We start from the raw sequence: 23,891 nt of genomic DNA, 5'->3' as shown, positions 1-23,891 counted from the left end.
ATGGATATGAGAGTTGGACATAAAGAAAGTTGAGCACTGAAGAACTGATGCTTTTGAAAGGTAATCCAACCAGTCCATCCTAAAGGAAATCAGTCCTGAATATTCATTGGAAGGATTGATGCTGAAGCTCAAACTCCAATATTTTGGCCACCTGATGCAAAGAACTGACTCATTCGTAAATGATTCTGATACTGGGAAAGATTGAAGGCAGGAGGAGAAGTGTAAGAGAGAGGATGAGATAGCTGGAGGGTACCACTGACTCAATGGACATGAGTTTGAGTAAATTCTGGAATTGGCAATGGACAGGGAGGCCTGACATGCTGTACTCCATGGGGCTGCAAAGAGTTGAACACGATTGAACAACTGCACTGAACTGAACTAAGGTTCTATATAGTTCAATATCATATATACAATAAATACTTCAGCCCTCGGCCACCTATGTTGCATACTATATGATCTGTCCCAAAGAGTGTCCCAAACTATGGATACAGAGTCTCTTGCTAAGTTCCTTTCCTCACCAACTTCCCTCTAGTACTTTGCTACATGCAGGCTCAGTTGCTCAGTTGTATCTGATTCTGCAACCCCATGAATTACAAATGTATAGGGTTATCATTTCAACATTCCTTCAGGGGATCTTCCCAACCCAGGAATCAAACCTGCATCTCCTGTGGCTTCAGAAATAGCAGGTGGATTTTTTACCATTGAGCAATCTCGGAAGCCCCATTTTTTCCACACAAAGCTAGATTAAAGGGAAGTTCAGGAAGGCCTGCAGCCTGCAATGAAATATTTTAAGTAAGATAGAAAGTAGAAAATTAAATTCCTTTTTAACTGTCATGTATAAAAATGAATTTCAATTTTATATGACTCTATAATTAGAAACAATTTTGCCTTCAAAATTTTGAAATTCACCTTTCTCTTTATATTAAAACAAAAATTCAACTTAAAGAAATGAAAATTACATCCATTCACATGTCACTTCTACTTTTATTTCAGGTTCTGTCACAAAATTGAAGCGGAACCAAATCCAACAGATTAGTGCAAAGTAATGGTCAGTGAAACAGGGGCTGCTTGGCGAGACAGGAGAGACAAAGCATGGTGGCAACCCTCAAGGGAAGGAATCCAGCACCACCCCCCCCCATCCCCACTTTTGTTTCAAAGAGCAGCAGAAGTACAGAGAGATGACAACTAACTCAGCAAAACTGAGAGAGAATTTTTGAGTCTTCCAAAAGCAATGGTTTTTCTGTGCACTGCTGGAGCTTCACTTCTGAGGTAAACCCACAGTTGTACGTGTCCAGGGACAAAAAGGAGAAAAAGAAAAACATGTTCTAATTCCTGGTGAAATGAATAGAATTTGTATACAACTGTCATTTACAAATCATTGATTTGTGGTTAACTATGAGTCAATACCAATTGATTATAACCTAGTAAAAGATCAGTTCTGCATTGTGTGACCAGCAGTGATTATAAAGGAAGCATGCTGCCACCAATCAACAACCCTGCAAAACAATTCCTATAGGGATGAACAAAAATTTCAGGATTGAGTTTCCTCAGGTGTGATTCTGGTAAAATTCAGAGTAATTTTTCTAGGAACTTGTGGTTTTTCACAGGCAGTTTTTAAAACCACACTGCATTCTGCAACACTTGATCATGCTGCCATGTTGAAGAATTCCTTAAGCCTGATAGAAATTTGTCAAGTGTAGGCATAAAATAAATAAATAAATAAATAAATAAATAAATAAAACCCTCATATGAGATTCTCTTATTTAAGAAGAATATCAGAGGTATCAGAGGTGGATATTTTATTTCTCCCTCTCCAATCTCAGTTTGTTTCATTCAATGTGGATGTATTAATGCTCATTCAGGAAAAAAAAAAAAAAGGCTAAACCTCGAGAACAAAGCATTAAGTATCAGTGACCTTTCTAATAGGGCAGAAAAATATATCAAAATTATGAGTTACACTTTGTTGATATACTTTGTACAATCAACTAAACAATTATCTTTTATAAAAAAGTAAGATATTTGAATTTGACCTTTCTATTTGAATATCAGAAGTGGCTCAACTCAATGGAAAAGTAGCAAACATCAAGATTATTTTACCTGAGACATAACTAGTAAAAGGTACCCTTCAATCAGATGCCATAAATTACATCTTGAGTATATAAGGAAATTGCAATATGAATATTTATAAATCATTAAAAATGCAATCTGTCTTCTCAAGCTATGTATGAAATGGAATGAGATAAACTATATGGCCATATCTCATACTGGAAGGATACCTAGAATAATTTTCACTGGATGGAGAGTGGTGGCATGTTATTATGATAAAAATTTTCCCAAACTACCATTAATGTCTAATACAGAGAAAAGATAGCAAGCTTTATTATTATATTAAATAACAGAAACAAAAAAAGAACTGATTGTGTGATAAAGGGTAGTTTAAATATAGGAATTAATTTTAATTATAAAGCTAATTATCAGTGAAGCAGCTGGCAAGGGAAATTTACTTTCATCACTATCAAAGCTGTCTTCAGCCCTTTTAAGACATTCTTTTATAAAAATATTTAATTATATTGTTTATTAACTTGCCAATTATCCTATTAAAAAAGAAAGCAAACAACCTTTGAGTGTTCCTTCTACTATAGCAAAAAATATCATTATCTTATTAAATACGATTGATATTAAAATTAGCTAATCTCAAGGTTTTTTGCAATTTACTTCCAATTTTTAGCATATTAATAGCTCTAGAAACCAAAATTTATTGAGAAAAAATGAATAGCTGTGTGAAATAACACTTTTGGTACAGAGAAAACATGATACACATGTAAATATTATAGCAGAGGGTATGAGAATTCTTCTCCATTAACCCAGAACAAAAAATATAATAGGACATCCCTGTGACTCAGTGGTAAAGAATCCACCTGCCAATGCAAGAGACACAGGAGATGCAGATTCGATCCCTGGATCAGGAAGACCCCTGAAGGAGGAAATGGCAGCTCACTCAAGTATTCTTGTCTGAGAAATCCAATGGACAGAGGAGCCTGGTAGGCTACAGTCCATAGGGTCCTAAAAGAGTCAAATATGACTTAGCCACTATACAACAGGAACAAAAAAATATAACAACATAATTGCCGGCACAGGGAGAATCAACAAATAAGCTCATTTCAATCTGCTGCTAAAATAAAGGATGCTTTATGTGTGAAATAGTCTTATGTGAAGACAAAAGTATATTTGGTCATTATGTAAATATAGAGAAAAAAAGAATTAATACTTAGGAAAAATGCATATTTTCAACCTGTATGAGCTGTGGTCCTTCCTGCTGAAACTTTCAAAGATTTTTTTGCCTCTATTTCAATTTTCTTCTGTCATTTCAAGTTATAATTATAAAGAAAGATCATTTCTTATGGGTTAGCATAATGGGATGTCATGATACAATAATTAATAGAAGACTTTGAGGCCTTGAGATGGAGAGAAATCTAAGGCACAGTCTTTAGTAATAAATCTCGTAACTTAGATTGGGCCCATACCAGCTTAAAGTTTCAGAGACAGGACACACAAAAATATTATCTATGACCTGCATTTATTGAATGCTTCTAGGGGCAAGGTCCTCCACTAATTACTGCAAATAAAAGGCCAATAAAGACACAGTGCCTCTTAGTGCCTGTCAAGACAATTGCAGCAAGTAAGGAGATCACCAGTGACCTAAGTGGAACACTAGTGATCCAAAGCAGTGTCTCCCTGAACATCAAAATTGGGGAAGTTTTAAGCTTAGGGCACCTGAATATTCACAAAGATATTTGAGTAGTGGAGAATTCAGCCTAGAAAAGGCGCAAAGTTTCACAGAGACACTGTGTGGATCACAGTAAAATGTGGAAAATTCTGAAAGAGATGGGAATACCAGACCACCTAACTTGCCTCTTGAGAAATCTGTATGCAGGTCAGGAAGCAACAGTTAGAACTGGACATGGAACAACAGACTGGTTCCAAATAGGAAAAGGAGTATGTCAAGGCTGTATATTGTCACCCTGCTTATTTAACTTATATGCAGAGTATGTCATGAGAAACGCTGGACTGGAAGAAACACAAGCTGGAGTCAAGATTGCCCAGAGAAATATCAATAACCTCAAATATGCAGATGACACCACCCTTATGGCAGAAAGTGAAGAGGAGCTAAAGAGCCTCTTGATGAAAGTGAAAGAGGAGAGTGAAAAAGTTGGCTTAAAACTCACATTCAGAAAACGAAGACCATGGCATCCAGTCCCATCACTTCATGGGAAATAGATGAGGCAACAGTGGAAACGGTGTCAGATTTTATTTTTTGGGGCTCCAGAATCACTGCAGATGGTGACTGCAGCCATGAAATTAAAAGACGCTTACTCCTTGGAAGAAAAGTTATGACCAACCTAGACAGCATATTCAAAAGCAGAGACATTACTTTGCCGAGTAAGGTCCATCTAGTCAAGGCTATGGTTTTTCCTGTGGTCATGTATGGATGTGAGAGTTGGACTGTGAAGAAGGCTGAGTGCTGAAGAATTGATGCTTTTGAACTGTGGTGTTGGAGAAGACTCTTGAGAGTCCCTTGGACTGCAGGGAGAGCCAACCAGTCCATTCTGAAGGAGATCAACCCTGGGATTTCTTTGGAAGGAATGATGCTAAAGCTGAAACTCCAGTACTTTGGCCACTTCATGAGAAGAGTTGACTCATTGGAAAAAACTCTGATGCTGGGAGGGATTGGGGGCAGGAGGAGAAGGGGAAGACAGAGGATGAGATGGTTTGATGGCATTACCAACTCGATGGATGTGAGTCTGAGTGAACTCCAGAAGTTGGTGATGAACAGGGAGGCCTGGCGTGCTGCGATTCCTGGGGTCGCAAAGAATTGGACACGACTGAGTTACTGAACTGAACTTAAGGTTTAGTGATTGAAGCCAGGAGGGTTTGAATCATTATTCCATCCTTCACCTGATAAGGGCCATGATTCCTGCAGAACTCAAAGATATATTATTATGTATATCCCTTGAGGAGGAACTAAGACTCTGCTTTATGGCTGCATTGTTTTTTGACTGCCTTTGCTCTGTTCCTGCATTCCTTTGTTCTCTTAAGATTATTAATTACTGAGACCTGTTTAAGGACAAGCACTGTAACCAGGCTTGGATACCAAAATGACTTCTCCTCTGAAAGAAAAGCCATTCCTGGTTCTGTCTCTCTCTGGGAACCCCTACCCTGTCTGCTTACAAGAACATTGGTTAAGAGGAGGAAGCTTTGGACTGAGGTCTGGGGCAGTGCTCTTGGCCTGAGAGAGAACAAGGGCACAAATTGGGAATTGAGATATCTCTCTCCCATCCCGAAAGAGTCAATTGAGAGTTTGTTTGTTCTTATTAATCTTCAGATATTATTTATAATCTAGATATGGTATTAGGTTTATATTGTTGCTGTAACAAATTACTGAGTATTTTGTGACTCAAAACAATACAAATTTATTATCTTACAGTCTGAAAATCAGAAGTCTGTGAAAGGTTCCACTAAACTGAAATAAAGATGTCATTATCAGGATTGAATTCCCTTTGGAGGTTGAGGAGAACGTACTTTCTCTTGCCTTCCTCATTGTCTAGAAGCTTCCACTTTCCTTGTCTCAGCCCTCCCTCAGGTCACTCCTATTTCTGCTTCTTTGACTCCAATTCTCCTGCTTCCTTCTTCCATGTAAGGACCCTTATGATTGCTGTGAACCCATCCACATACTCCAGAATAATTTCTCCTTCTCAAGATCCTTAACTTGTTCATATCTAAAATTGCATGTCATGAAAATAATAATAAATGGTCTTTGTCCTCAGTTCTTGACACATAGCTCCTAAAACACTCGGAATCTCTACAATGAAGAATATCTCCTTATATCAATAAAATGACTATTGAATGGAGGGCCTAAAGAATTTCAAGATGAGGGCTGGGTATTAGAAAGATCAAACCATTTGTATTAGTCACAGTTCTTCAGAAAAATAGAAAAATAGAACCAATAGGATACAGAGAGATATATCAATACATAGAAATTCCCTAGTTTGCTTCTTCTGCAAGTTGGAAAATCAAAAAAGCTGGTGGTACAATTCAGTCTGAGTCTGATGGCATGAGAACAAGGAACTCTGCTGTCCCAGGTCAGGAGAAGACGGACATCCCACCTGGAGGAGAGAGAAGGGATTCACTGTTCTTTCAACTTTGTGTTCTATTCTGGCCATCAGTTGATTGGATTATACTTATTCACCTCATCTGGTGAGAGTTGATCTCTTTACTCAGTCTGCTGAATCAAGTGCTAATCTCTTCCAGAAACATCCCAACAGGCATGCCCAGGAAGAAAATTTTACCAACTATCTTGGTATCCCTTAGATCAGTCAAGATGATAGAAAAAAAAACAAGTACCATGATTAGAGAACTGAAAATTTTAGGTCCTGCCACAAACCTTAAGGAAGAGATGAGGGGCTAGATGTTTGGTTAATTGCCAGTGGCCAATGATTTAATCAATCATGTGTGTATATGATGGAACCTCCATAAAAACTCCTACACAACAAGGTACAGAGAGCTCCATAGAGGCATGGAGACTCTGGGTCCCTGCATTATTCATCTCTCCCATTTGGCAGCTCCTGAGCTGTAGACTTTATAATAAGCCAGTAAATATGAGTAAAGAGAATTCCTGATTTCTGTGAGCAAATTATAAAACCTCAAGAGGGGAGAGCTTTTGTGGAATACTGACTTTTTGGCCAACTCAGAGAAAATCCAATACTTGTGACTTGTGTCTTATGAGACTGAACCCTGAAATTTGTGGGTCTGATGTAATTCTAGATGGTTAGTATCAGAGTTGGTTTGAATTGTAGGACACCAAGTTGGTCTCTGGAGAGTTAATGAATTGGTTATTGTTATGGAAAAACAACATATATTTGGTGTCAGAAGTATTATGAGTAAGAGCAGTTTACATGTAAAGTCACAGTTTCATAAGTCTGGTGATTAAAACATGTGTACCTTTGAGGGTCTGTTATTCTGCATACCACAGTCCTCCCTTTAGGCTCCCTAAAATTCATGCCACCACACATCAAAATGCTTTCATCTCATTCCAACATCCCCAAATAATTTAAGCCATAAAGCAATCAATCTCAACAATTCAAAAATCCCCAATCTCATCACCTGAATCATTTAAATCTGGAATGGCTGAGGATCTCAGTAAAAATTCATCCTGAGACACATTCCTTGCCCTCTGTGATCATTTATAATTCTGGAAATAAATTGTATGTTCCCTAAGTAAAATTCTGAACTAGGCATAGAATAAGAGTTACAGACATTCCCATTCAGAAGAGAACACTGAGAGAAAAAAAAAAAAAAAACAAAAAAAAAAAAAAAACAAAAAAAAAGCAGTAACCAGTCTCAAGTAATTTTGAAATCCACATTGGTTAACAATAGTATTTAGAGCCTGGAAATCTTTCAGACCAAAGTGTCAGTGATTCTGCTGTATAAAATACTCAAAACATTGTGAATTTCCTTTCTGTGTCACAGGGCTACCCTTCATTACATAAGCAACTCTACTACAGATCTTTCTCAGATAATCACATCTCTGCCTTGGCTTCTGCAGAGATGGCTGAAGAGACCTGTGAATAAATGCCTAGCTCCTCAAAGAGACCTCTGTATGACTAAATACTACTATTTCCTTTGTTCTGTCTGAGGAACTAGCAAAAGAAAGAACACAAGCCACATCTTTGACTTTCTCTCATATGAGAATGTATACTTTCCTGGTATAGAATTTCCTAATCTTAGCATATTTTTCGAAATCCAGATAGGCTGGGAATTTCCAAAGTCATCAAACTTGGTTTCTTTTTGCTTGACAGTTTTCTCCTCAATAGTCTTTTTTCCTTTTATATTTAATTACAAGTAAAAAGGGGTTTCCATGGTGGCTCAGATGGTAAAGAATCTGCCTGCAATGTGGAAGAGCTGGGTTCAATTTCTGGGTGAGGAAGATCCCTTGGAGAAGGAAATGGCAACCCACCCCAGTATTCTTGCCTGGAGAATTCCATGAACAGAGGAGGCTGGTGGACTACAGTCAACAGGATCACAAAGAGTCAGAAACGACCAAGCAACTAACACACATAAGTGATAAGAAAACAAGCCCATACTTTCAGCACTTTGCTTGGAAATCTTCAAACCAAATGTCCAAGTTCATCATTTACCAGTTTTGCTTTCTATGCAGTTAGAATTCTAAGCTTACTGCCCCTGTAAAGCAATGTCTGCTTTTTACTTGTTTCTAATAACACATCCTTCATCAACAGTATCTTTAATTCCAAATTTCCACCAACAGTCTATTTGTGATGATATCATCTAAGAAAAGATAGTTTTTTTCTATAATGCCCTTCGATTCCATCTGAGTCCTCCCAAGCAGAAAAGTTTTTAACATTCATATTGCTGCTAATAGTCTTACTGAAGGCAATTCAGGCTGTTTTTGTCATGCAGCCTCTACTTACAGCCTTATTCCAAAGTTGCTCCACCCAAGTTTTAGGTATTTCTTACATCAGTACCCCATTTCTGATAACAAAATCTGCATTAATTCCCTATTAGTGCTGTACCAAATTATTGTAAGTTTGATGACTTAAGATAAATTTATCTTACAGTTCTGGAGGCCAGGAGTTCAAAATGGATTTCACTGGAAAAATCAAAGTGTGGGTAATATCTGGGTAATATGTTCTTTCGGGAGGCTGGAGGTGGGGGTGGTGGGGGGTGGGGGAGGGGGGAGGAATCCACTGCCTTACCTTTGCAGTTCCTGGAGGATGCCTGCTTCCTCGGCTTCTTTCTTGAATCATTTCAGCCTCCACTTCTATTGTCATGTACCATTCCCTGATTATCCCTTCATTTTCCTGACTCCTTCTTTATTCCTTCCTTACTTTGTGACTGTTAGGCCTACCAGATAATATATGGTCATCTCCCAATCTCAAGATCCTTCATTGGACCTGTTGCCACATCAGGTAATATAGTCGTGAGTCTACATATTAGGACACAGCTGTCCCTATGCTGTGTGCTCAGTTACTCAGTCATATCCAACTCTTTGAGACCCTATGGACTGTAGCCTGCCATGCTCCTCTGTCCATGGGATTCTCCAGAGAAGAATACTGGAGTGGTTGCCATTTTCTTCTCCAAGGGATCTTCCCAGCTCAGGAATCGAACCTGTGACTCCTGTGTCTCCTTCACTGAAGGTGGAGTCTTTACTGTTGTGCCACCTGGGAAGCCTGGCCATCACTGGGGGACCATTCTTCTGACCACCATAATAATGTGACCAAATTTCTGGGAATAATGGAAATAGTTTCCTAAAGCATCCTAACCTCCCTTTGCAGAAACTAACTGAAATGAAAAACCTTCAGCAATAGAAATCGGGAATATGTATCAACTGTAATTTCGATCAAATAGAATAGGAAGGAACAGACTGGGAAGAGAATTCAGAGTCAAAACAGCTTTTGTCTTCTAGATAAAGAACAGATTTGTTTCAAGGAATCAATAGAAAGATCTAGGCAGAATTCCCCTAACACAGCCTAAATTAGAAGAGCAGAGATGACAAGAAAGACTTTAGCCTGGGAGAGGAGGGAAATATCTGTCAACACATGGAATCTCATTTCTTGCTACACGTCAGTATGTAGCCAGGCTTACATGCTAAGAGAGGGAAACAGAGCACCCTGAATTGAAAGCTTCTCCCTAACTTGTAATTGACCTAATGCATCGAAAATTTTTCTACTATTTATTCATCTATTCATTCATACTTTCAGTCGATGAATATTATGAGTACTTTTACACCTATTACAGGTTCCTGGTGTTCAACAGTGAATAAAAGAAAGTCCTTCCTCTCATAAAACTCACATTCTAGATGGAAGAGAAAATCAATTAGAAATCAAATAAACTGTACAAGTATCAGCACTAACTTCTAAGAAGGAAATAATATAGGATGAGGTAATAGGAAGGGGAAGAAGGGACTAGGGGATATTTGAGCATGAACATTTAAACAGAGAACTAAGGGAGAAAGGTTAACTATTTGAATGAATATTTAGATGGTAGGTAGAGGGGAGAGCAAGAACCAAAAGCATCTCCTTGGGTAAAGATAGTCAGGAGCCAGTATGACTGAAGTGGAGGAAGCAAGGGGTCTTTGGAGGACAGGGAAGTAGGAAAGATGGTCTAGGGTCTGATGTATAGGTCAAGGTTCTTCTGGAATTTAATCTGAGGCTATTGACACACAGAAATGCAGAGATCTAATTTACATTTTGAAAGGTAGGCAGCAGCTTTACCAGCTACCTGGGAGGCATAAGAGCCAGTACAAATAATAAAGGTAGTCTTTGTTAATTGCAGTGAGAAAATAGGGAAGATTTAATTAGAACTCCTCTTGAGCACAGCATTATGGAAAGGGTAAAGGAAGAAGTGATCCTGAGCTGCTGGAGAGAGTGTGGTCTCCTCTCCAGTTCTGTTAACCACTTGAAGAACTCTGTGCATCAGCAGTGAGCATCCCAAACAGTCCCAAAGGGATGAGTGATCACACTTGCATAGAATCAGGCTTCTCCATGTCAGTGACTCTCCATTTGCAGGAGAGGCTTTTCCCCAAAAGAAGAGAGAGAAAAACTTGAAAACAGGATACTGGGAGTAGAAGCACCTGCATGTAGAAAGCAAGCCAGTATCAAGGTGACCGCAACAAATTCAGTAAAGAAGGCCTAGTGTCAAGGTACCTTCCTTGAGAACTACTGATTCATGTGCTTCCTGGTCTTCCTGGAGCATCTGGATAAATAAACAGGAAACAGAAACAGACCCTTTCCAACAATTACGCTGAAAACTAGGAAAAGGACTCTGACAGTGTCCGGATGTACAGCATCCATACCAGGTATGAGAAACTGGCATTAATTTGTGTTGACCTTACAAATAAAGGTAGATCTCTTCTCTCTCATAGATGAGTTGAAAGAAAGACAGAAAAGCACATAGATCCCATAACTTAATTTGCATCATGAAACAACAAAAATAACACTCAAAAGTGGCATTTGAACATGGCTGAACTTAAGGGGGCATCTAACAACTCTTTGAGAACATGTGGATAGTTTCCCAGAAAACATGTACAGAAATATTCAACTTGCATTTCAAATAGAAGATAATTTATTCTTATATGTAGACATTAACCATTGTGATAGTCACATATAAAGCAATAACCTCTTACTTGAAAAGTTCATGAAAACACTAAACCTCGCTAAATTTTGCTAGAGCTGAACTAAAATTTAAAAAAAAAAACAGATTTCAACTTCTTTAACTTAATGGGGAAGATAGACACAAATTAATACTGTGTTAACAATGATGACTGAAAAATAACTGCAAAATGTATGGTCAGTAGAAGAAATAACCCAGTAAAGAGGCCAGAAATTTAAAAATTAGAAAACAGAAAGTACAAACATTTTGAAAATATATATTTATCATGACTTTCTAACTTGCTTTCTAAAAATATGTTTCAGGAATATATCACAATAATAATGACCAGTATATCTGAGAAATAAACTCATTAGAATTTATTTTTATTCATATTTGTCATTTTAGTTCTATATTTTGTTTTTTATATAACGGGTATTCAATGTACATAGGATTGAAGAATACATGATAGTTTCCATTTAAGGAAAGAAAGATAGATGGAATGAGGAAAACTTCTACCATTATAATAACAATAAAATAATGTTAGAAAACCTGCAAATTCACAACTTTTCTTGAACCATCAAAAAGTTGAGGTCATTGGGTTACCAATTTAACCTGAACCCTAAAGAAATATAAGCTTTTCTAAGTACAGATTATATGTAAACATTGGTTTATCTGGATCAGATTCTGGAGGACACTAGTAAGAACAACTCATCTCAAATATGTGATAAATTGCAAGAAAACGACTGTAGCTAGCAAGGAAGTATAGAACCTATGGAAACTACAAAAACTAAGAAAATTCAACTCTACTTGCAAGCTCTGCTCCACACACTTCACAGGGCACTCACAAAAGGATAAAAGGTTGACAAGAGGCCTGAAAAGGAGTTCCTCACAATGTAAGCCTAGGGGAGAGAAACACAGACCCTGCTGCAAAGGCACACAATTTCAACTAAACCTGTCTCCTCAATCCTATGGGGGAACAAGCAGTATCTTAAACTGCTGGGTAAGGGACAAGAAACCCTCTTGCCCACAATGCACTGCGAAAGCTTGCTGCAGGTAAGCTGGGTGATGGTTGGAGAACTAACTTCTACTGGGTGACAAGAAAGGATATACACAGAGCTCACATTCATGGGGGTAATGGGCAGAATGACCTAGAAGGCCACACTCAAAACTTTAGGAAGACAGAGGAAGAAAGAATGAATGAACTTAAAGATGAATCAGTAGAAATTACCCCAAATAAACACAAAGATGAAGACTAAATAGAGATGTAAGGAAATACATAAATTGCAAAAAAGTATATAACTGCCATCTCAGGATCCCAAGAGAAGAGAAGAGAACATGGCAGAAATTTTATATATATATATATATATATATATATATATATATATATATATATATATATATATATATATTTATATATTTATATATTTATATATTTGAACAATAATAGTTGAGAAATTTGCAAAGTTAACAGACAATAAACCAACAAATGCAAGTTCATAGACCATCAAATAGGACAAGCATGAAATACATACCTGCATGGGTCTCAATAGAAACAGAGTGTTAAAAAAGGATATAATATCCATTCATTATAAAAATTTTCTAAAATATAAAACTAGGAGAAGAGAGCAGTATTCTCATCTAATAATGGTCCTTTATAGAAAACTTGCATCAAATATATTAATGGTGAAAGACTGAGTGCTTTCTTCCCAAGATTAGGAATTAAGCAGCTGCTCTCATCACTCTAATTCAGCATAGTACTGCCAGTCTCAGAGTAATAAGACAAAACATAAAAATTAAAGGTATAAAGATTGGAAAGAAAATAATAAAAATAAAACTATCTTTTCCCAGACATTTTGATTGTTACATAGAAAATCTCAAAGCATCGACAAAAAAACTACTAGAGCTAATCTATGAGTTAACCAGGGCATGGAATACACACACACACACACACACACACACACACACATATGTACATACATATATAGTATTTCTACATATTTTGAACGAAAAGTTGGAAAGTGTAATTTTTAAAAAATCATTTAAAATAGGCAAAAAAACATGAAATTTAGCTATGAATATTACAAAATATATCTAGAGTATGTAGACTGAAAAGTGCAAAGCCTTGATGAAAGAAATATATAGAGAGAATATAACATATTCATGACCAAGAAAGTCAATATTGTTAAGATGTCAGTTCACTTGAAATTGTCTCACAAAGTAAACACAATTGCAAGCAAAATTCAAGCAGTTTTTTTTTAAAATTAAATTCAAAGAGCTTATTTTAAAATTAAAATAGAGAAATTAATCAATGTTAATAGATATAGAGGGAGAAAATGACAGTAATAGAAGGGGGTTTTAACACCTAATTTCCATCAATGGACAGATGACAGTGACAAAATCAATAAGTAAACACAGGCTTTAGATAACACACTAGATCAAATGGAATAACTGCATTGATAAATATACACTCCATCAGTGGTATATCAAAATACTTGAAAATTTTTTCTATTTTAGTAAGATCTTCTAACTTGAGGATATATAACAATTTAATGTTTAACCTTTCCCTTTGCAAAGACATCTAGAAGAAGTTTCTTTTAAAGAAAGTTTAAGATTTACATTTAAAACCTAACTTTAAGGAGCATTACTTGTGTTATTAAGAGATTGGCCAGGTCATAATACTTTCACTGTAGGATATTCAAGAAAACAGCACTGCCGCAGGGCAACCAAGAACTTCTCTACCCAAATAAAAATCCTTACTTCACTTTGAACAAAAGAATAGTCTATTTGTTCCACTGTGACTAATCTGTTACAAGCAGAAATACTTTCGTTGTTTTTTAACTAAAATTAAATCAGACAAAATAGTTTAAAGATAGTTGGAACAGAATGTACCTGGCACACAATAGGATTGGGGACTGGCAGGTTGACCTCAATTCAATTGCCAGCTCCACCACACCTTAACCTTGAAGTCCCAAAGAAGACACATGACCTTCTCAAGTTTTTTTGTTTGTTTGTTTTCTGATTTAAGAAGTGAAGAATAGAAGGAGAAATGAATGGAAATTCTTCATTGATTCCTTCTTTTGACAATTACTTTTTGAGTATCTACTGTGACATGCCCTGAGCTATAAAGGTCAGTAAAAGAATACTCTGAAGCTTACTACAGCTGTTCAGAAAACATATCAATCAGCTAACAATATCTCTAAGCATATAAAATATTTAAAGAAGCTCAAAATATTCCATAAGTGTCACAGAAAAGAGAGACATGACCTAGAAGGGGCTGGAAACTTTGAGATGAGGGCAGGAAAGGATTTTTCCAAGAAATATTTGTGCTGAGATTGTGAGCAAAGAAGAAAGCCTGGGAAATAACATGCTACTTGCCATTAGTTAAGTGCTCAATGAAAATGTCTTATTTTTTGTAAGAAAATAAAAACAATCTTCCTATAGCACTCATGAAATGCCTTGAAGTTCAGATGGACTAGAGGAAGTGACTGGAGAATGCAGCAGCCTGTTAGAACTATCCTTGCAGGGGGAACCTCAGGCTCTAAGAAGCAATGGCAGATCCTCACAGAAACTTCTTTTCCAGAATACTGAGACCTAATGCTTGCCTGGCTCTCTCCTCTTTCAAGCCCTACAAAGCTTTCAGTAAAGGAAATTTCTCAGTGTCTAACTAGCTATAATCAATACCATCCACATCACTGTCCACTGTGAAGACTATAAAAATAGAACCTGAAATTTAGGCCTAAGACTCTGGGGAATAGAAACACACATAAGAAAGGGAAAGTGTTTCACTTTGAATCCTGATACTTGACATTTGGACTTGAAATGACAGGGAAGTAAAGTAACACAAGAAATGAGAAGCTCATAGGGAAATCATTCCACTAAGATGTTTCCTATTTATTTCTCATCTTTGTAAACTTTGACTTTAAGGTTATAAGAAGACTTCTCAGAGCTCTATAATACAATTTTCTGTGGGTGAAGAACTTACAGGAAATGTTTGTCTTTGGAACTGCTCCTCTCAGGAATGCTTTGAACAAACTAGGACTGGGATAATTATTTCTTCTCTCTATCTGCCATAGTTTGTGCTCTGCAGAAGGAGGTCCTTGCAGAATCAGGGCAAGAAGACAAAACAGAAATGTGGTCCTGAGCAGTTTAGTGTTTTTGTTTCTTTTCCTATGTTTTTCTTCAAAATGAGTAACCTTCATTATCCCCTTCTTCATGACCTTCATTCTTAGGTGTTTTTCATCTTTACATAAAGTAGAAATTTGCCCCCTTTTCTCTTAGCTATAAAAATATATAGTTTTAGATAAGTTGGAAGAAATCTTATAGAGAATCTAGTTCACTGCCCACTTTTTAAGTTGGAAAAAATGGGAGACCTACATAGATACTATCTGACTTTCTCAATATACTGCTTTCAATATAATGGATTTAAAACCTATTCAGATGCTGGAGGGAGGTGGGGTTTGATTGGCAACAACACCCTGGTTGTTGCAGGTGTTTTATATGGTGTTCTCTCCAATTATCCAGACCATATCAATCACTTCTTCAGGGGATAGTCTTCCAAATATGTTTACTCCTCTCTAAACAGATGCCTGTTTCTCCAAGCATTCTTCATGTGCTCTGCTCTATCTCATTAGACACCATGGCACTGTATCATTCAAAGACCTCTCATCCTCCATGTTCTTCTACAATGCAAACTTGCTAGCTTCACACCTAGGCTTGTGTCTGTATTCTCTTCCTTTCAGGCTTCTGAGGGCTTCATCACAGATGTGACACTTCTTGATTTTCGAGGCTGAGTCATAAAGGGCAGAGGAGATATGAAGATAGCAAATAAGCATAGGAAAAGATGCTCTATGCCATTTGTCAGCAGGGGAATGCAAATTAAAGAAACAATGAGATACCACTGCTGTTTTTCAGATTGGCCAAAATCCAGAACACTGACAACATCAGGATGTGGAGCAATAGGACTCTCTTTAATAGCTGACTTCCTTGGTGGCTCAGACGGTGAAGAGTCTACCTACAGTGTGGGAGACCCAGGTTTGATCCCTGGGTCAGGAAGATCCTCTGGAGAAGGAAATGGCAACCCACTCCAGTACTCTTAAATGGAAAATCCCATGGACGGAGGAGCATGGTAGGCTACAGTCCATGGGGTCGCAAAGAATCGGACACAACTGAGCGACTTCACTTTCACTTTCTTTCACTTAATAGCTGACAGGAATGCAAAATGATACAGCCACTGTGGCAGACAATTTAAAAGCATCTCAAAATATTAAACATGCTTGTACCATATGATTCAGCAGTTACACTCCTTGGTATTTACCCAGATGAGCTGAAAATTTATATCCACACAAGAACCTAAATAGAAATGCTTACAGCAGCATTATTCATAATCGCCAAAACTTAAAGGCAACCAATCTGTACCTCATTAAGTAAATGTATAAATAAATTGTGGTCCACCAAGACAATAAGGAATATTGTTCATTGGGGAAAAAAGAGAAAGAAATGCACTATCATGCTATGAAAAGATGTAGAGAAAATATAAATGCAAAGTGAATGAACCCAATGAAATGTAAAATACTATGATTTTAACTCCATGACATTCTGCAAAAGGCAAAACTATAGAAACTAAAAAGATCAATGGTTGCTGGAGGTTGGGAAAGAGAGACAACAGGTGGAACACAGATGATTTTTAGGGCAGTGAAACTGTTCTGTGTGGGACTATAATGGTGAATATATGTCATATCTGGAACTATAATAGTGAATATATGTCAAAACCCATGGAATGTATAACATCAAGAGCAAACTGTAATATAAACTATGCTTTGGGTGATAATGGCATGATGGTGTAAGTTCAACAATCGTAATAGATATACCACCCTGGCAGGGATGTGGATACCATGGTTAGAGATAACAATGGGATTGTGGAAACTCTCTGTATATCCTGCTGAATTTTGCTGTGAATTTATAATTCTCTAAAAAATAAAGTGCATATGTTCCTGTGTGTGTGTGTGTGCGTGTGTGTGCATGCATGAGGGTGCACAGGCGGGCTGTCACATCTGACTGTTTGTGACCCCATGGACTGTAGACCACCAGGCTACTATGTCAATGGAATTTTCCAGGCAATGATACTAGAACAGGTTGCCATATCCTTCTCTAAGGAGTCTTACAGACTCAGGAATCATATGTGCATCTTTTGTGCCTCCTGCATTGGAAAGCAGATATTTTACCAGTGCACCACCTGGGATGCCCCACGTGGGCATCAGGAGTCAGGAACCAAAGATAGGAGATGTGGTTGGATCCCAGTGGTGATAAACAAAATACTTGTAGTTTTTCCACACTAAGCAATGTTTCTCCCTGACTGAAAAAAACATTGAAAGTTTCCTTGTAACCTGTATTCTTGTTTGGTAGCACAGAGCTCCAAAAACAATGTCCCATTCACAGAGGATAACTATTAAATATTAAAATATCACATTAAAGAAATGCATTATATATGTTTATTTATACATTATATATGTATATACATTCTTATATCTTGTATCAGTTCAGTTCAGTTCAGTCGATCAGTCGTGTCCAACTCTTTGTGACCCCATGAACTGCAGCACACCAGGCCTCCCTGTCCATCACAAACTCCTGGAGTCCACCCAAACCCATGTCCATTGAGTCGGTGATGCTATCCAACTATCTCATCCTCTGTCGTCCCCTTCTCCTCCTGCCCTCAGTCTTTCCCAGCATCACGGTCTTTTCAAATGAGTCAGCTCTTCACATCAGATAGCCAAAGTACTGGAGTTTCAGCTTCAACATCAGTCCTTCCAATGAGAACCCAGGACTGCTTTTTTAGGATGGACCGGTTGGATCTCCTAGCAGTCCAAGGGACTCTCAAGAGTCGTCTCCAACACCACAGTTCAAAAGCATCAATTCTTTGGCACTCAGCTTTCTTTAGAGTCCAACTCTCACATCCATACACTACCACTGGAAAAACCATAGCCTTGACTAGATGGACCTTTGTTGACAAAGTAATGTCTCTGTTTTTGAATATGCTGTTTAGGTTGGCCATAACTTTCCTTCCAAGGAGTAAGCATCTTTTAATTTCATGGCTACAGTCACCATCTGCAGTGAATTTGGAGCCCAGAATAATAAAATCAGCCTCTCTTTCCACTGTTTCCCAGTCTATTTGCCTTAAAGTGATGAGACCGGATGCCATGATCTTAGTTTTCTGAATGTTGAGCTTTAAGCCAACTTTTTCATTCTCCTCTTTCACTTTCATTAAAAAGCTCTTTAGTTCTTCTTCACTTTCTGCCAGAAGGGTGGTGTCATCTGCATATCTGAGGTTATTGATATTTCTCCCAGCAAACTTGATTCCAACTTGTGCTTCTTCCAGCTCAACGTTTCTTATGATGTACTCTCCATATAAGTTAAATAAGCAAGGTGACAATATACAGCCTTGACATACTCTTTTTCCTATTTGGAACCAGTCTGTTGTTCCATGTCCAGTTCTAACTGTTGCCTCCTGACCTGCATACAGGTTTCCCAAGAGGCAAGTCAGGTGGTCTGGTATCCCCACTTCTTTCAGAATTTTCCACAGTTTATTGTGATCCATGCAGTCAAAGGCTTTGGCATAGTCAACAAAGTAGAAATAGATGTTTTTCTGAAACTCTCTTGCTTTTTTAATGATCCAGCATATGTTGGCAATTTGATCTCTGGTTCCTCTGCCTTTTCTAAAACCAGCTTGAACATCCAGAAGTTCACAGTTCATGTATTGCTTATATAATGCATTTATTCAATATATATATATATATATATGTATATATATATATATCAGTATATAATATATTAAAGCAATGTGTATATTCATCTTAAGTCATCTCCACATCTTCACCAGGTTTTGGTACTATCATTCCATTTTATTTTAGCTATTCTGATAGGTGCAAAGTTAGGCACAAACATGATAGGTTCAAAGCCTTTCTGATAGGTGTAAAGTGATGGTTCATTGAGGTCTTAATCTTCATTTCTCTGATCTCTAAAGATGTTGAATATCTCAGTGCTCATTGGCCAGTCATATGTCTGCTGCTGCTTCTGAGCTGCTTCAGTTGTGTCCTACTCTTTATGACCCTATGGACTACAGCCTGCCAGGATCCTCTGTCTGCGGGATTCTCTAGGCAAGAGTACTAGAGTGGATTCCTATGCCCTCCTCCAGAGGATGTTGCCAACTCAGGGATTGAACCCTGATTTTCTCCATTACAGGCAGATTCTTTATCATTGAGCCACCAGGGAAGGCCCAGTCATACATCATCTTTAGTCAAATGTTTCTTAATGTCTTTTATTCATTTTGTAATTGAATTGTCTGCTTATATACTTTTGAGTTTTGAGATTTCCTTACAAATCTTAGTTAGTAATAATTTTTTCTCTTTGTTGGTTATGCTAGAAATATATAGGCTTAGATGTTTGATGTAAATTCTTTCTCTTTTTCATTCTCTTTCTCCTTGTTCTGCATTAGTATGGCTCTTGGTACTTTTACCTATCCTCTTCCTGATCTCTTTGATTTTCCCAAGATATGCAGAGATCCTACCCTTCTTTAACTAATATCAGGTATTTTACTTCTGTCACATTTAATTTATCTGGGACAAGAAAGGGGGAGAGCACAACTTTTCAAAGAATGACACAGCCATTGAGGACACAGCATAAATTCTTTAGAACCAACTAGATCTAAGATAGTTGACAAGTTGACTTGCACTAGATACTAGATCTTGAGCTTCATTACATGTTCACTATAATATATCAGCCCACTAAACAACACATCCACAGGTATCATGACAGTTTTGAGGCTGACCTTAGGTCAAAAAGGGGGCAGTGGCCCAATTCTCGGAAATCCCCAGCTGTTCTCCAAAATAGTTGAAATAATCTCCTCATTCATTGGCCTATGAGATTATCCATCCCTATAAAGCCTAAGAACCCTGTAACATGGGCCTTCTCACCTTGTGAGAGGGCCCGCTCTCTGTGGAGTGTGTGTTTCCCTGAGTCAACCTGCTTTCACTTTTTGTGGCTTATTCTTAAAGTCTTTCCTGCCAAAGCCAAGAACATACCCTTGGCACCATTCCAGGGACATGACTTGGGATGTGACTATCCTCTTGTGTCCCTCTTTTCTTTCCTGAAACACCTCCATGTAACCCAAATTTCATCTGAAATTATCTAACATCTTAATTTTATTTCTATGAAGTAAAACTAAATTACATAATTCAAATAAAGTTTAATGAACATTGATCCTAATAAAATAATAATGATAACAAACTTGGGAATAAATATAATGCTAAAAAAATGAAAATAACTTTTATAGCCACAGTCTAGAATACAAGTTGGAAAAACTGATGGGTCCAAAATTAGGAAGAGTACAAGGCTGTATCTTGTTGTCCTGCTTATTTAACTTATATGCAGAGTACATCATGTGAAATGCTAGGCTGGATGAATCACAAACTGGATTCAAGACTGCCAAAAGGAAAATCAACAACCACAGATATGCAGATGATACCATTCTAAAAGCAAAAAGTGAAGAGGAACTAAAGGATCTCTTGATGAGGGAGGAAGAGGAGAATGAAGAAAAAAAAAAACTGGCTTAAAACTCAGCATTAAGAAAATTAAGAGCATGGAATCTGGTCCCATCATTTCATGGCAAATAGAAGGGAGAAAAAATGGGAACAGTGACAGACTTTATTTTTTTAGGCTCCAAAATCACTGCATAAAGTGACTGCAATCATGAAATTAAAAGACGCTTGCTCCTTGGAAGGAAAGCTATGACAAACCTAGCCAGCATATTAAAAAGCAGAGAAAATACTTTGTTAACAAAGGTCTGTATAGTTGAAGATATGGTTTATCCAGTAGGGCTAGCTGCCTCCAAATAGGAACGAAATATCTTCCAAGGCAGTTTCTGGCCTTCCCTGATGAGGAATAAAGAGCCCAAGTCTCCTAAGTTGCAAGCCTCTGAGTTTACACCATAACACCAACTGCCCATCCCAGTCACTAGAACCCTGACCTTACCTGTAGATAAGAAGAGTCAGTTTTCACTCCCTCTTTGACAAGTGGCTCTCCCTCTCCCTTCTCAGTGGAGGAATACCACCAAAGTCTTCCTTGTATGCCAATTAGGTAGTTAGAATAAGAAAATGTATTCCAGAATGGTCGTGGCTAAAAGACAAGGAAAGGAAAAGCCCACAAAAATAGAACAAAGGAAGGTACAAGGACCAGAGTGAGGACCACAAGTAGAACAAACAGCCCTCTTGGATAGCCCCGTTTACATTGGGCAGGTCCATGGGGAGGAGGAAAAAAAAAAAAAAAAACAAAAAACAAGCATAAAAACAGGACCCAAAGGGCCAGGGCTTTATCTCTCTCTTTCTCTCTCACTCACTCTCTCTCCCACTATCTCTCTTCTCTTCATGTCTTTTGGGTCGTCATGCCCTTATGCCTCGAGGATGTATTTTCCTTTATTTTCTAAATGAAACTGAGCTGTAACATGAAGCTGTGACTCTGGTCTGTCTTAGAGCTGTAACGCTGGTCCATTGCTTCAAATTTTTATTGTGATGAGACAAAACAGAAAATTACACACTCCCCAGACATCTATGGTGCCATGACTAGGATTTAACCTGGCTGAAACAACCTCAGCGTGGCTCTCACAAGGAGGAAGCCAAGCACAACAGGAGCGCAACTCAGCAAAAGCTCCCATGGTGGAAGTGTAAGGCAAAGAAAACACAGCACAGGGGAAGTGACAAGAAGCCCAGTGTGCTGAATACAAGGACTGTGAAAAACAAACTCAGCAGAAAGCTCACACAGCTCAGTCTCAGACTCCAGAAGACCTCTGACTAAGGTAGGAGGTCCTTGCTCCTATAGCTGGAAGACAATATGCCTAGCAAAATCTGAGTTCCTTTACAATCTCTGTTTCTTGTTTCCTCAAACCCCCTGTGAACAAGCGAGTGGCAACGGGTGCAATTGAGGCACTCTTGAAGGGCCTGCTCTTCAACATGTCCCAAAGGCTCCATTTGAGCTGGGCTTCAGTAGCTGTTACCCAAGCCAGCGGCGGTTCTTCTGTCCTTAATCTTCTTTGTGCCGAGGATCAGGCCAGTGAAAACTGTGAGCATAATTCAGGTATTTAACAGATTTTCCAGCAGATTATGAAGGGATTCCTTGGCACATTTTCCCACTGCTTTTTCCTCCCATCCTTCAGTTCAACTCTCCTGGGACTTGAGCCTGGCTTCAGGACCTGATGAAGCTCTGGCTCTGATATCTCACTGCAAAAATTCAGTTAGAGACAAAGCGATAGGTAAGAGGTGGATTTGTTAGGATTCAGAGAGAAGCACACTCCAAAGGATATGGGCCATTGCAGAAGGCAAGTGCTTACGCCATGGAAAGTGGTGTGGCTAGTTTTTGCAAGCTGGGTGAATTCATATGTTAATGAGTGGGAAGATCATCCCATCCATTGGGGAACTACCCACTCCTCTGACTTTTGACAGTGCCTTGGAACTGTCTTGCCACGTAGGTGTGTCATTTAGCTTGCAGATTGGGGATCAAGGCTTAGTTGAATTTGACTCCTCATCTTGGACCCAATTGATTTTTAATGGTTTATGTTATGCCTTTGTGCTATGTCATTCTTTCAAAGGTTGTGCCCTGCCCCCTTCCCTCCTGTTTCATGCTCTTTTCCTGAGCCCTGCCCAGGCCTACAATGTTGCCTCTACAATCTTCTGGAGGGACAATCAGAAAACCACTGGTTCTGGGAAGTTTTCATGCATCAACCTACTCAGGGATCCGCCAGTCTGGGGGGTTCCAGGAGCTCAACATGCCTTGACCTGCCTAGGGATCTGTTCCTCGAAAGCTTGTCACTCCTCAACCTGCTCTGGGATCTGCCAGTCCATGGGTCCCAGGAGGTCGACATGCCTTGACCTGCCCAGGGACCTAGTTCTCAGGAGGCTGACATGCCTCGACCTGCCTGGGGATTAGGTCTCCAGGAGGCTATCATGGCTCAGCCTGCCTGGGGATCTGCACCCTGACATGGGGACACTTGACTCTCAGGTTGCAACAGTTCTGGGTAAGATAAGCTTCAGAAAGACTCAGCCCTAAGGAAGTCCACCCATGGAAACAGAAGAAAGCCTATTACTTGTGGGACTGTGCCCAGTCATAGCAATAACTTAGGAGCCCAGTGAGAACCCATTTGCCTATCCAGAAAGGCTAAAAGAGGCTATCCAGAAGTTTACCAATCAGGACTTAGACTCTTACAAACAAGGACAGATGACTTTAAAGGACAAATTCCTGTCCCACTGTGCATCTAATATCAGGATAAAGTTACAACAGCTATAGAAGCAGGACCCTGCTGCCTCTTTAGATGAGATGGTCCAGACTGCCACCAATAACTTTTGTAACAGAGAACAAGAGAGGGAAGCCAAGTCTTAGGAGAGAGAGAAAAGGAAAGAAATCAGGCATGCCCAGATGCTGGCTGCCCTCCAGGGAAGCCCCTGTGTCAACCGAGAATTTCTCGGACCTACCTGCCATATCCAGTTGCACCCTTGGCTCCAGCCCAGTGATAGTTAACTGTGGCAGGCGGGCTGGCTGGAGCAGGCCACTTCAGTCCTGTTGAACTATCATGAGGGAGGGCTTGGCACTTGACCTTGACATTTGGCGGCACTCTGCCCTGGGGACCCAAGAGCCTCAAGGTCAAGTGCCAAGCCCTCCCTCATGATAGTTCAACAGGACTGAAG

The sequence above is a fragment of the Ovis canadensis genome, chromosome 4 (genome assembly GCF_042477335.2).
Source record: "Ovis canadensis isolate MfBH-ARS-UI-01 breed Bighorn chromosome 4, ARS-UI_OviCan_v2, whole genome shotgun sequence".
Classification (NCBI taxonomy): domain Eukaryota; kingdom Metazoa; phylum Chordata; class Mammalia; order Artiodactyla; family Bovidae; genus Ovis; species Ovis canadensis.
The sequence above is the reverse complement of the archived record's forward strand: the minus strand, read 5'-3'. Positions refer to the sequence as shown.